Consider the following 14,610-nt stretch of genomic DNA (forward strand, 5'->3'; position numbering starts at 1 on the left):
ATTTCTTTGTGGCTCTCAAAGTTTAAGAAACGTACCAGAAAACCTGAAACGTGTATCATCATTGAATGTTTTTCGTGCAAAACGTACCCCGTATAATTTTCATATTAAAACTAGATTTAACTAGTTATAGTTTTCAACGAATTTAAACTTAATGAATTTAAAATGTGAGACCACTAGGTTTTGACCTAGACGTTTCTCGGTCAGTGAGAGCGTTGAAAAAGTAGACCAAAACATGTTCGAAAATGTAAAGCACTCTAGATATAACATCTTTCAAGTTTGACTTAAAACGAATCCCCTCTTTAGAATTTTCATTACAAATTCGAAACCAGTTCTTGGAAATAATTTAAACTTAACTTAAAAGTGGTGAGCATCTTATCTGCTAATATATTTTTGGTCAAAACTCTCTGATATTAGAGTTTAACAAACAATGTCGTCACCCCGCCAAGAAACTCTGAAACATTGTCAAGAAAGACTTTCCTGCGTATTATAACATAGACGAATCTTCTTAGGCTTACTTATTTTTATTGCACCTCAAATTAGAGGATACGTCAACTTGATATATTTATAAAGAAATTTGGGCTTCGTTTATACACCCATCTTTAATTTCCAAAACTAAAATCGCCCAAGGAAATAAAAAAGCTTATTTGGTCCTTGCCCTGGGAAAAGGAAAACTAAAAATGACGTATCTAAATCTAATCAAGCTCCGACGTCGAAAAGTGCGAACAGCGCCCCTTGGGCAAACCTCGTAAATTTCATCCCGATCTTCATCCTCTGCAGCGTGCTCACTGCTCATCCTGTATAGTTCCTCTTTCCCGGTAGTTCCGACCCAAAGTCTTGTTTTCTTTATCGGCAAACTCCTGCCAGTGTTATGAACATCTCATTTTCTAACCGAGGGGCAAGGTACTATTTCGACTCGCCTATAATCTTAAAATCACATGATCTTAGCTGTCATTTAGTTCTTCTCGAAAAACGAAGGGAAACTGTTGGGTTATGTTAATATTTGGACCACACTAATAACTTCTACAACTGTTATTAAAATAGAACAGTTCAGCACGAACGTTGAAATTGAGAATGGAAGTAATCGATTCTCAGTAATTTGAGAGTTCCGGGTTGAATACCTACAGATGTCGTTGTACAGACTTCGATAACTTTCTCTATTTCTTTTTTAACTTCCTACTGGTCTTCGAACCACGAAATTTACGTCAGTGACATATCCCTCGACTGAAGATCTTCCATTTCCCCCACATCCGAAAATCTGCATACGCCACGACTCCCCGCTAGTAAGGACACGAACGCTAAGCCTCGGTCTCCTTCCTACGTTAAGCCTTGGCCTATTTTTTCCCGCCCGTTTTCTAACGTTCCCCCTTTCGCTCGAAGCTGCCAATCACGCAAAGTCCAACGTGCCTAATTGGCCGCTCTTTCCTTCCACAAACACTGGGGGAGAGGAAGTTTGTGGGTGGAGAAAGGTTCGACGTTCCTTTCCTTGGGGTTTTGAAGGAGGTGAAAGAGTAAGGCTCAGGGGCCTAATTAAAACCCTTATACTGTTTCCAATGAAGTGCGCTAGATGGAGCGCCCTCCAGTCAAACAACGAGCGAACTTAACCGGCTTGGGCATCGCGGGGTGTTTAGGAAGCTGTACCCCATCTTCCCACCATCCTTATCTTGACAATATCCATGCTCCTCTTCTGTTATTTCAACGTTTTAACGGATAATTTATGCATTTTAATTTTATACGCGATATATTGCCAAGACGGTCCGGGGCTACGGCTTTTAAAATTAGTTATAAACACGTATTGCGACTGGCAGTGTTTAGATTATTGCTATATTATTAGTATCGTTGCTAAACGAAATGGATATTTTGATTATTGCCAAGGTTTGTTATCTCTTTGGAGAAAAGAAACCTTGACATGAAATAAGGGTTGAAGAATAAAGGTTGAAATTTCGGGAAGAGCGAATTAAGACAATTCGTTCCATGCTACTTGTAAATTTATCATTTGTTTGTGGAAAGTCGTTGCAGAAGATAAGTTTTTTTTGGTACATGTGAACGCGACCCACGTTATGAGTTGGGAGCTCAAAAGGGCATCTGTCAAGATATGGCTAGGTATCAAGACACACGCGGGGTGGGCGAATTGGTTGGAAAAGGTTGGAGAGCTCGGAGAGTGAAAATTTTGCGAGAATGGCTCGATAATTTGACGTTCCCCTTAATGGCGATACGTTGTTTTTAATTAGAGATGTGTCCATTGGAAGGAAGCACCCTTAACAGCCCTTAGTCAGTGCGGCAAAGCACCACGGTACCTCTTCGTTTCTTGTCAAAAATGATACCCGCGTCGCACCAACAATATTTTTCGCTTTTCCTCAATGACAGACTGTTCAATTTCACAGAGTCAATGAAGTCAAGCAATCATGAGAATGCATTCAGTTCTGCCACGAAAATAATGCTGATAGAGGAAGTTTTTTCTTCGTTCTAGAGCTATTTCTCTTAAATAAGTATGAAAAGAACAGGCAGCTCAATTACTGTAAGGTACAATGACATTGGCACGCATGTTTAACTTATTGTTTTCCTAAAAATATTGCTCAGTCTTTAGGTTCACTTCGGTAGACACAAATGTGGTACATATCTCTTGATGACATCTTATATTTTCCTAAATTAAAGTTGTATTTCCAAGTGTAAGAAGGATAATATTTGTAATTCTGAGGGATAAATATTCAGGTGGTTTATATGCAAAATTCATGCTGAAGTGAGTAGAAAAATGCTATCAGTCGGTAACTTAATGTCTACCCAATGCCTTGTACCCATTGAGTCAAATAGTTTGAACTTACTACCATCTTTTAGGCACTCCTAACTCCACCTAGTAACTTTTCCGGTGTGCAAAAGCCCCCTCCCTATTCTAACTACTTCAGACGAGTCAATTAGAGTAAATGAACTCTGATCAAATATTTTCCAATGGCTGAAACCTGCTTCCAACTTTTAAACCTTCTAGATATGTTAAATGATAGGTCATAATAAATTTTTGTCTCTGAGGGTCAGTAGTACTTCACTAAATTTAACGGTATGGTATTATTATTATTATTAATAGGTCTCATTTTATAATTAAACGTCACTGCCGTGCTTGATGATTGCCAGATGATTGGCTGGTAGACATAGGATTATATAGCCTACTAAGCCTTCCAACGTAACGTGTCGCCGGTCTAAATCTAACGCTATACTAATTAAACTAGCTGGTCCTAGGAACCTCAACCAACCAGAAGGATGAATTGGCTAATATCTTGAAATGACTCATCGCGCTTTCTCTTGCTTTGCAGAAAAGCACAATACAGGTGCCCTCAATTAGTTTTACCGATTTAATTTAAAAGATACCCAATGTATTTTTTTTTTAATACTTGAAAACTTGGTTTTGGGATAATAACAAAAGAATTATGCCTTTACTATTCTTTTAAAGCAAATGTCGGCTCCTGTGGCAACCCTAACATTCTGGCTAATCTTCTACAAACCAATTGTACCTTAACGCATAAACCAGTCGGAACTCGTTCTCACGGGCAATAGCGGGCCAGTCAACTCCACCCCTCGACTATGGGAGCATCTAGGGGCATTTGTTTAAACTAAATCACAGCCGAGATTTGCTTTAAAGTATACCAGTCCGACTGTAAATACTGTTGATTGTGGATTCACTGTTTGATATTATTCTGGACTGAGAGATAAAACAGACTTAATTCCCGGGACAATTAGTAATTAGCTCTACTTCTTGGTGACTTGTCGTATAAAGATTGTACAAACTCAAAAGTATTTTTATAAATGCCTTCAAATGGTATTAAACTGGAAGATCCAAGTGGTCCTTTCCTATCTAGAATTGAAATTTATCCCACGTTTGCATTAAGCGCATCAATTTAGAAGAATATTAAACCCTAATAGAACACACGAACTTTGACCTCTTCATATTAAGTGTAACTGACCACGTCCAGAAAATGGTACGTTTTCTTTCTTCCGTATAACGATATCCATAATTTATGCCCTCTCTCCGAAAATTCCTTAAGCCAGCTACAGCTCTTTGAAAGTATTGCGAGATTTTATATCTGACAAACATAGACGTATATAGCCTCCACAGTGGATGGGGTCAAAGCCTGGTAGTGTCTAAATTACCAAGCGGGTTCCATTCAGTCTAGCAAATAGAAATAAAAAACACAGAGCCCTAAGCCTTGGTTGGGAAAATACTGTAAAATACTTCACAATAGTCCACAGAAAACCGTTAGGCGGAGTTAGATGTGTATCCATTTCAAAGGCCTAGGCCTAGCTTGTACGCATTCTCTTCTCTTATAGCTCGATAAAGTTTTTTTTTTCGGTTCCTACTTATCAATAGAGTAGCCCGGGAGCGTATTGACTCAAGGGTAATTGCCTCTATAGCCAAGATACTTACAACCCCTGCACGGTTTCTTTCTCTTTTTTTGCTTCACTTTTTAGGCTTAGCTCTTGCTCTCGTGCTTCTTCTCTGTACTGTCTCCCACGCAGTTTGCAATGGGTAAAGGCTTGATCACTAGTTATATTTAAATACGCTAGTTTTACTCTTCTTTTTGAGATCAACTTCGCAGCCATATCACGAAACCTCGCTTTCTATAGAGAGTAATACGTCAAAGACGAGTATCGGCCATTACCCTATGGATAAGGCCATAAGTGTATCGGTATAAGCCTTCATCCAGTACGAATAAGTGATGAAGAAAACTTAGAAATGTTTACCATGAAGCCGAGAACATATCTGAGGTTTTCCCGTCACACCCTTTCCATATTTCCACGCTTTTAAGGACCAAATTAAAAAAATATCCGCTCAAGGAACCTAAAGTTTACTACACATTTGCGTGTTTTGCCTTGGGTTTGCGTGAACAGCGTTGTCAGGTGTCGCTATGGCCGTAACGTGAGCTTTGGTGCAATTTTTCAAACGCATGCGCTATGCGTCGCACCAGAACGCTCTAATGTGTAAGAAGCTTTAGATTACCTTCGATTATATCCACTAGTCTCCCAATATTCAACATTGAAATTAGGAACGCGCCGTTTTTAACCGACTTATTCCATCATTTGTCCAGATGGCGCTGAGCGCGTTATTTACTTACAGTGAGTTGGCTACTTATGACCGTAAACTTATGATACTGTTTGTTCGATGGGTATTTTTTAGCCCGAATAGTTTTGTTTTTATAGATACATTTTCTTGATCTAGAATAAGCAACATGTATTTGGATACAGAATAGATATCGTATATAAATTTATTTTTTATACGACCATGGGAATTTGGTTTTAACCTTTGACCCCATCTTGATGACGTAATGTATAGGTGTGTGTTAAATACGTTACACTTCATCTGGAATCTTAATATCTTAACCCTAAATTTTGCAACGTGTATTTGGTTATACAATAGATATCGTATATAATTCTAATTTTATACGACCATGAGAATTTTGTTTTAACCTTTGACCCCATCTTGATGACTTAATGTGTAGATAAAGGTTAAATACGTTACACTTCATCTGGAATCTTAATATCTTAACCCTAAATTTAGCGAAGTTCGTATCGAGAAAGATCACCTGGTTTTTTACTTCTTAATTTTCTCGCGTACAAGTCCGTGTTATAGATAAGATAAACATACCGAAATTGAAGTACATGACGTGCAAGTTTAAGGCTTTATCTATTGACCCGAAAAATGGTACAAAAACGTGAGTCACCCCATGACTCGGCGCTTCAATTTCGTCAAGTTTGAAAGAAACTAAGATTAATTTTATAAATGAAAATTGGAAAGCACATTTTAATTATTTTATATTTACTTATTTATTTTACTAAATTTAGAACTTTGTTTTAAAGTAGTTTCTTCATTAAAGAAACATTATTATGATCATTATTAAAAACGTATAAGTTTTTAAGTTTGTTTGATAAACAAGTCTTTGGTATTATTAAAAGCGCATTGAATTTCTTTAGTAGCCTTCGGGATGTGATGTATTCAACAATTCTTTCAGAAGTTAAGAAGCTAAAAAAGGAGCATGCATCTAACATTACTCTCCCCCAAAATTTTCCATTACATTTCTATTCTTTGTAGTTCAATAGAGTCAACGAAGATTTTTTTTTTAAATTGGGGGATAGAAAAAGGTTGAAAAGGATTTTTTTCTCTCTCAGTATAAACGTCGTCTTACATTTCCTGCCTGCACCCATGGCTTTTTTCTGTTCTTATTCGCTTTGCCTTCGGGAATGTGATTCTCATCCCAACATTCTTCTTTCAGTCCTTCTCCAACGGTGGTATAGAAAAAAGTACCCCTTCCGTTACACTAATGCTTCAATGTATTTCTTTTTTAATATGTAGTCTAGTTCACATTTGAATTTTCGGTAATGATTAATTCAATCTTGAGTTAATTGAATCTACGATGCAAGAATTGCACCGAACGAGGAATTAAGAAATAAATTTTTTTTAATTGGAATATAATTTATAGTACAGAAGTTAAATTTAATGTTTTTTTTTTTCTATTTTAATCGAAAGTGCATAAAAAATTAGTTTTTCAAGTTGGAGCTAATTGTCTGTGTACAATTTCAAGAAGGTTTGGGCAATTAAGTTAAGTTACAAGAGTATACGCTTTAGTTTTAGCGGTTTAGTATAAAATTAAATGTCTATAGGCTAGAAACATCCGAATGTTTTCAATTGTTTGGTCTACAGGTGTTATAAGAGATATGAAGTAACCGTATATTTTTCAAACTGTAATTTACCGGGTAAATTACCGATTCAAATTTTGGGAAAAATAAAATTACTGTTTTGTCGGTAATGTATTAATCCGCGTTGAATTGTGTGCACTATAGTTTAGAGGCTTTAAATAGGGCGGACTAATGGGAAATTCAGTAGAAACTGGACTCCGAAGTAAAACTATCTAATTTTTTACAGTCTATACGCTTATATTTTATTTCTGTAATTCTCTAACAAGTATACCGTTTAGTAATTTTTTTTTTCTTGATAAGTTGCTACTGACTTTCAGATCTGACCTAAACAATTGTTAATTTCGAGAAATTAAATCAGTGTAATTGGAAATTACAGTTAATAAGCACGTGAAACATAATTTAATGAATTCTAAGATCTCGGGAAAAGCTAACATGTAGGGTAATATATCCCATTGTATTTCCAATGGCGCCTATACAAATGTTTACCTCGCTGCCAATGCTGTTCATAATAGAGTTCCCCAAACCGGGGTGGCAGGTTAGAAATACTTAGCATATTCTGAAAAAAATCCGAACTAAACTAGGTTCAACGTCGTATGTTAAGGGGAAATTAATGTTAAGTACTTAGAATATTTTTAATTCCGCGTCCATCTTGGAAAATGGTGGTTTGTTAGATATGTTCCATAAGTAGGACGCTACTCATACTTCGTAATTCTAGAGGATTACTGAGAGCTAGTTCGAGAACGACGCGAGAATTCATTACACTCAGTTTTGTAGTCCATCTTCCTATTTAGTCTGTACTAAGCCTTTGACAACCTCTCACCAGGCGTCGCTACGAAAATCTATGACGTTTCACCTACGTCACTCCATGACAAGCTCTTAGTAACTAGTGACAAACTTACCGGAGATAACGAGGTGATAAAGTTTAGCTTCTTGTGTAACGGGTCACACTCCTGATGATGGTCCAATAACCTGACCGAAATTAGTCGAGTTTTTAAATAAAATAATTTTCTTTAACACTTGAAAATATCGGTTTTTTTTTAATAAATTAAGATATCTTATGAACCTATGGTAAAAACAATTTAATTTCTTTACTAGCTCCTTTAAATCCCGTACAAATTATCCCTACATTACAAAAACAAGTGAAAAAATTATCTGGACTAATCACGAGCCAAGATTTAAACCCTATATAATAACTATTTCCGTAGAGAAGAACCGTAATGATATACCTCTACCTACCTTTGAAAAAAATTAGAAGTACCGAGTACTTTTGAAAATGAGCGACTCCTTTTACACTAAGGTGATCGTCGTAGAGCGCGACACGCTAAGCGATCCTAGAAATATTAAAAATTTAAATTCATCGAAATGAAGCGCTCGTCGTCTCTCCGAGAGAACCGTATAAAGGATTAAAAAGAACTTGGAACGGGAAACATGACCCGTAATGAAATGTGAACGAAACTGGAGAAGAGTTCCGCTTTCATCTGTAAATTAAAGTTCTACCCCCAAAATTTTTTTATATCCACCAGCTCCACCTAGAAAAAAAAAACGTAAAAGAAAGGTCTGCGCACGGATGGGGGTTAACAGAAAGTATCAGAATAAAGACCCGTTCCCCCCCCCCCCTCCACTTCTTTCTGCTACGCGGTGTCAAAAGAGTACTGGAAACAGAAGTAAATAAAACTCAAGTTAATAATTAAATGATTTCAACTTAAGTTTGTTGTTCCTGGGTTTGGGTTGTTTCGTGTTAAGCAAAGCCCCCTTCGTTAGAGAATTATTTCTTTGGTCTAAAATTTTTCCGAAATGGATAAATAAAACAATTATATGAAGCCAAAAAGCCATATCTAGTTTACTAGGGAGAAGTTATAAATTCGCCACATTTCTAGCTTTATCTCCAGTCCAAACGTAGGTCCGGAGTTAATCCGGCCCCGCCTCTAAATTACAACCAGCATCTCATTGGTTTTTGAAAACTCGCGTCAGCGCGACGCGAATGACGAAATAATGTATTTTCTGACAGAGGAGAGGCGAAATAGCCCGGCCTACCTTTACGACCCTCCTTGAAGTTTGAAAGGGGGACTGGGACTATGGAGCGCGAATACTTAGGCATCTTAAACCTTCTCCCTAGTAAACTAGATATCGCTTCTTGATGAAGCTCGTTAGAAGATGAATTAGACGTCTAGTTTTCGTAATGAAATTATTTTGGATCAACATTTTACTCGCCTATACTTCGATTAAGTTTAAATCTCATCCAATTTAATAGATGATAATTAAATTTAATCTTTCAATTATGAAACTTGCTAGAAATTTATCTAGCTTTTTTTCTATAAATAATTTGCTGGTGAAAGTGAATTATAAAAAATTTGATCAAATGCAATAAAACTCAATAAAATTAATTTTTGATTCCAAATGATTATAGGTTAAGTTTTATCAAAATTAAGTCTAATCGGGACATTTCCTGTGCTTCCTAAGGGGTTTTTCATACCTTCGAGTTTTCTACTTCTGATATAAAATTATAGATAAAAAAGAAACCGCTAAAAAAAACGGAGAGACGACTCTTGTTTAATACGTCAGGCTTTACTGTAATTAGTTTTTTTAGGATCTTCCACCCCTCATCTGTGTGTGTTTTTTTTCTATAGAAATCGAGGGGCCAGTCACTTAGCTTAATCGGTGTACACGGCTGTACCTTTTGACTGTACTAAAAAGATTACGCGTGAACCTGTCTTTGACAGTGCTTTAATTATTACTCGTAATCCGTAATCGGTGTTCGAGTGGTTAGCCCCTCGATTGACATGGCTTTAGTCCGGAATTACTGTGAATTTATGAACAACTTTTAGATGTTCCAATTTCTTTAAGGATGTTGTCGATATGTATGTACATCTGAAGAACAACAGAGTACTTAATTTGGGTGTTTTGACCGACTCAGTTACCTGAGAGATAAGTAATATATTTGAAATTATTTGAATGTAATTTCGAGGATAATTTTTGTAAAGATCATCTTGGGTGATTCCAAACCATGGAATAGATGCATTAATAAATAGGTGTAGAATTAACGAATATATATTATTTTTAAATCATCTTACACGGGTGTATTGCGGGTATGAGCTTTACAGGGGCCCATAGGAAATACATAGAGAGTGTTACCCCTGGAAGTTGGCACTTTACAATTTTTTATAATTATAACAATTTTTCAATCGGATGACTTTTTTGAGCTACAAAACTAATCTTAAAGTATTCCTAGACAATTTTCTCATACTTGGTAATATTTCAAAAACATAAAAAATTAACATTATTAATTGAAATGAAACTATAAAACGAAGTCACAACGTTCTTGTATGGCAAATCACATAACCCATTTTTTTCCATCCCTCACTTAAATGTAGTCGCTCTTTTAACGATCAGGAAAAACCTGGAATAGTCAGGGAATTTTGAAAATGAAACAAATAATTATAATACAAGCGAGATTTAATAATAGGCATAATTATTATCATAACCTAATATCAGGGAGTAAGGAACGTTAGAGGGAGTATTAAAGTGAATAGGCGCGTTCGTTAGATTCGTGGCTAAAATCGTCTCTCTCTGGCGCTGACTCGGGGACTCAACGCGGTGTCCGCGCGCATGCGTCAAATTTAAAAACCGTCGTGCATCTGTTTTTTAACGAGGTATTTTTCTGTTCTCGCCGTTACGGCAAGCCCGGCCGCCGGCGGCTCGAGATGCGCCGCTCGGCCTCAGCCGATGATATCTAACCAAGGCTTAGTGTAGTTTTCGTGTCTAATTTTATTCTCAGAGCTATATTTATGTTGAAATTTAAAGAAAATGTTATAATATTTAGTTGAAGACTTGGTAAATGTCTCAAAAAATTTCGAAACTTGAGCTTTAAAACGTTGAATATTTTATAACGCCTACCGAACGATACCGCAAATTCGGCTTCCGGGCTTCCCGGTTATCTCGACGGTGAGTCGAACAGAGTGAGTGGGGCAGCAGTCGATGGAAGCGGAAGCTGGCGCTCGCTGCAGAGATAATTTTTAAATTCTCTCTGCTGGCGGTAGTAAACGACGTCACTCGCGCCTGCGCGTTAGCAAAAATTGAGGAACGGAGATAAAAATTCCTACCCCCCACTTTCTTTACCATTTGCCACTGTATGACGGTTTTTTTAGCATTAGATCAAAACTCCCTCTAACGTTCCTTACTCCCTGCTAATATACTCCATAAGTATGGGTCTACGGTTAAAACCCATAGCATCGGCATTGTCCAATGACACTCACTATTCTTGGAATTCAAGTGCATTAACATATTCATCGAAATAAATAAAAACACATAGCATTTTATCCTTACATTTCCTTAAAATCAACTAAAATTAATCCCAGCTTAAAATGCAACACTGAATTTACAGCATCTATGCATAAGCCATTGAAAATTTATGCGCATTAATTTAATCAGAACCTATATTATATTCCATACTCATTGTTTAAAATCCAATTTAGATTTGCTTCCAGAAGCAAAGAACACTCACACTGACGCGTCACGTGTAACCTTTTTCTAACCCTAACTATCTCCATGCAACTCCGGGAGCTGCATCTTTTTTTCTTTCAAGAGATGCTATATTAAAACGCCAGTACTACGCTTTATTTTTTGCATTGTAAGTTTTTTCTTTGTTAAAGCAATTTTTTCTCCCTTGGCGAGTTGGATTTTCTTGAAACAACACTACCGTAGCAATATCCCTCTCTCGGATCTTTTTTTTTATGCACGCTGTGTCTCCGTCTTTTCATGGGAAGGCTTGGAAAGGAGTTTTTCTTTTATCTGAAACTCCGTTTTTTTATTATAGGGGTGATAAAAGGCTCGAAACAGTATACCTCGGGTGTGTTAGTGTAAAAGTAGAAGAAGGGAAGAAAAAAAATGTCTTTAGCAAACCGGATGTGTCAGACTCTCGCATGCAGTCGAGGAGTCGGACGTTTAACCGTTTTTTTATAACATCATTTCGGGTATTAAAATTTGTTAGAAATTTCTCAGGTTAAAATCTTGAAATCGTGAAAAGGGAAATTTGAAGATTAGATTACCAAAGTCAAAAATGTCAAACTATTGTTCTGAATCGCGAGGTAATGAAAATTATTAGTTTTTTTTCTTGATTACTGAAATCCTAGTTTAAATCTCAAAATCTTTTTCTGAATCACGAGAACTATAAATCTTATAGTTTTTTATACAGATTTTTACATCTTGTTCAAAATCCCGAAATCTTAGTTAAACATCTTGAAAGCTTGTTCATAATCTCGAAATCTTTCTTATTTATATTAAATCTCAATCAAAATCTTATGTTTATTAAATCTCAATCAAAATCACCAAATCTTACCTAAACATCTTGAAATCTTGTACGAAATCTCGAGATCTTACTTATATATCTTAAATCTCAATCAAAATCACCCAAATTTTAGTTAAACATCTTGAAATCTTGTTCAAAATCTCAAAATCTTACTTATATATCTTAAATTTCTATCAAAAATCTTACTCAAACATCTTAAATCTCGTTAAAAATCCCGAAATTTCATTGAATTTCACAAAACTTCACTCAAAATCTCTTGAAAGTTCATTCAAAATCTCAAAATCTTGAAGCATTGGAATTGACTTGAAGATTTTTGAGATATCCCTTTAAGCTTGTTAAAATCTTGAGATCTCAAAAATGCCGCACTGTACGCCAAACGTCTGACCCCTCGCACTCAGAACATGGCGGGGTTGCTTCCTAGGGTGTTTTTTGGGGAGACTGATGAGCTTTCAAATCATACTAGGCATAGTTTAGTAAGGAATTTTTGATGTCACTGTACATTTAGGCCTAGCGTTGTGTCAGGATTAGTATGGTATGTAAAAAAATATAGACTTGAGCTTCACTGGGTATACCTACATCCCAACTTTTTCTAATTGATTGAACCTTTTTGAGGGGAAAGATTTTGTTCGGATTTCCCCTTGGCGTCGTGTGATGAATATCTTGATCTTTTGATGGGTGACAGGTTTTCTTGTAAGCCTAAATTATTACTCTGCGAGTATGGGAGCGAAGACTGTCTTGCGTGAAAGGGTTGGGGTTATATTAGCGTTGTTAATTTTATTGGAGAATATAGCAATTATTTTTATTTCTAAAATCGCAATAATATAAAAGCAAGAGTGGGTTTTGAATTATTTAACAATTGAATATTATTGTAATGGTGTTTAAGCCTAAAATAGTATCTCATTATTAAGAAATTGGTACTGGATGTGGCATTTGAAACTCGCGTTATAACTATCACCACCAACGGCACCTTCCCGGCGCCCGGAAAAATATGAAGAAAATATTAATTAGTTTTGCTGTACAAGTGATTGACTTAAACACGTGTTTGTTAACGTAAAGTCGTAAAGCCTACCATCAAGCTCTGATATAAATTATACGATAACCACATGAATCCCGCTGAATCTTGGAATAATCGTGTAGAGGCAATTAAATTACGAATGTTTCAAACTAAAATAACGCAGACTGTCGGTCGAAATGTTTAGCTTCCACGTGTAAATTAGAACACTTCCTGGAAATTACCACGAATTAACTGTGTTTGCGAATACGTCATATAATGTACTACACTATCTTAAAGAAAATGTCGACTCCTAACACTCTGGCTAATGTTCTATCCACCAATTTTACTTTGTCCAAGGCAAGAAAAAATTGGAACTTGTCATCAAGGGTGGAGCTAAAACTAGGGTTTGCTAAGCTTAGAGAGAGCCTGTCAACTCCACCAGTCTGGGCAATAGCACACTTCCTCTCGTTCATTAATTGATTGGACCAGTTTTTAAATTTCAAAAGTGCGGTTACTGGTAGTTGGGACGAGTTTATCAATTTCAAATCTACAAGCAACCTAAGGGGGGACAAAGTAGTTTGGACCAGTTTATTATTTTGGACACACTGGTCCCAAGGGCAAGCTTAAAAAATATTCTCATTTCCCAGACTGATTACTCCACCCCTAGACAATGAAAGTGCCATATTGTGGCATTTCTTTAACCTAACAACAACCGAGACTCGCTTGAACAGTTTACCCTAATTAATTTTTAAATGGTATATACAAATCGTCTGTGACACGTGTGCCATTTGTTAATACACACATTATATAACTCATTTATATAAACAAGCCTAAATTTTACAACCCCTAAAATACACTATTTTAAATTGAGAAAATCCGGGAAATCGTATCAAAATAAAAACCTAATCGAAATGTAATATTTCCACCCAATGAGCTCGTTTCCTTTGGGTTTCTTCTTTTCCCCAAGTCCTAGCCTATATCTGTACTCTACGCGAGACTGTTCAAACACAAGAAGGGTCGTCGAGTAAAAAAAAAGAGCGGGAGAAACATAGGGATGGACTCGCTAAAAAAGCGGGTAAAGAAAGAGATGAAGGCAGAAATCCTTGCTTCGTGTCGATGCATTGTTTATTTTAGGATTTAGAAACCATTAGTACACCAAGAGACATCCTTTTCCGAGTTCCCCCTCCTATGTACTCTCGACGTATCACTCCAAGTTTACTCTTGCTATAATGATACTGTTCTAAGTGATGGTTGCTATGTTACTAGTTTTGAATGAATTGTATATTAGGGTAGAAACGGACTATGTATTCTCGCTCACAAAAGGAAAATATTTTTTTTAAAGAAAAAGGTATGTAGAACGAAACTCTATGGGGAAAAGTTGGGGTAAAAAATATATTTAAGTTCATCTCAGGTTAAGTGGGTAACACTAACGGAAATCATGTTTTATACAGGGTGCTTTTGATAAGTCTGCCATAAATTAAGGGGGATGTTCTTTGGGCAATTTTGAGTCGAAAATGTTCTGTGACATTTTGCCCTAAGCAACACCATTTTCAATTTAAGATTGGTCAGAGTATTTTATGGGTGACCCCTAAATCGTAATTAAGAAACTGAAAGACGATGATTTCTAATTTAA

The 14,610-nt window shown here is 36.3% G+C and overlaps 1 protein-coding gene and 1 long non-coding RNA gene across 3 annotated transcripts in view; one reads left to right on the top strand and one right to left on the bottom strand.

Annotated features, from left to right (window-relative positions):
- The window catches only part of IA-2 (tyrosine phosphatase IA-2), a 410,032-nt gene that overhangs the window by 343,410 nt on the left and 52,012 nt on the right, over nucleotides 1-14,610 (top strand). The gene's annotated exons all lie outside the window — the stretch shown is intronic.
- Nucleotides 6,419-8,142, bottom strand: LOC149702921 (uncharacterized). The gene is made up of 3 exons (XR_016381672.1): nucleotides 7,915-8,142; nucleotides 7,578-7,647; nucleotides 6,419-7,517 (listed from the first exon to the last, which is right to left on the bottom strand). It is a non-coding gene; the product is annotated as an uncharacterized LOC149702921 (long non-coding RNA).

Source organism: Phalangium opilio, unplaced genomic scaffold, assembly GCF_054372755.1.
Source record: "Phalangium opilio isolate 3A_F unplaced genomic scaffold, DU_Popi_V2 ptg000017l_1, whole genome shotgun sequence".
Lineage (NCBI taxonomy): Eukaryota > Metazoa > Arthropoda > Arachnida > Opiliones > Phalangiidae > Phalangium > Phalangium opilio.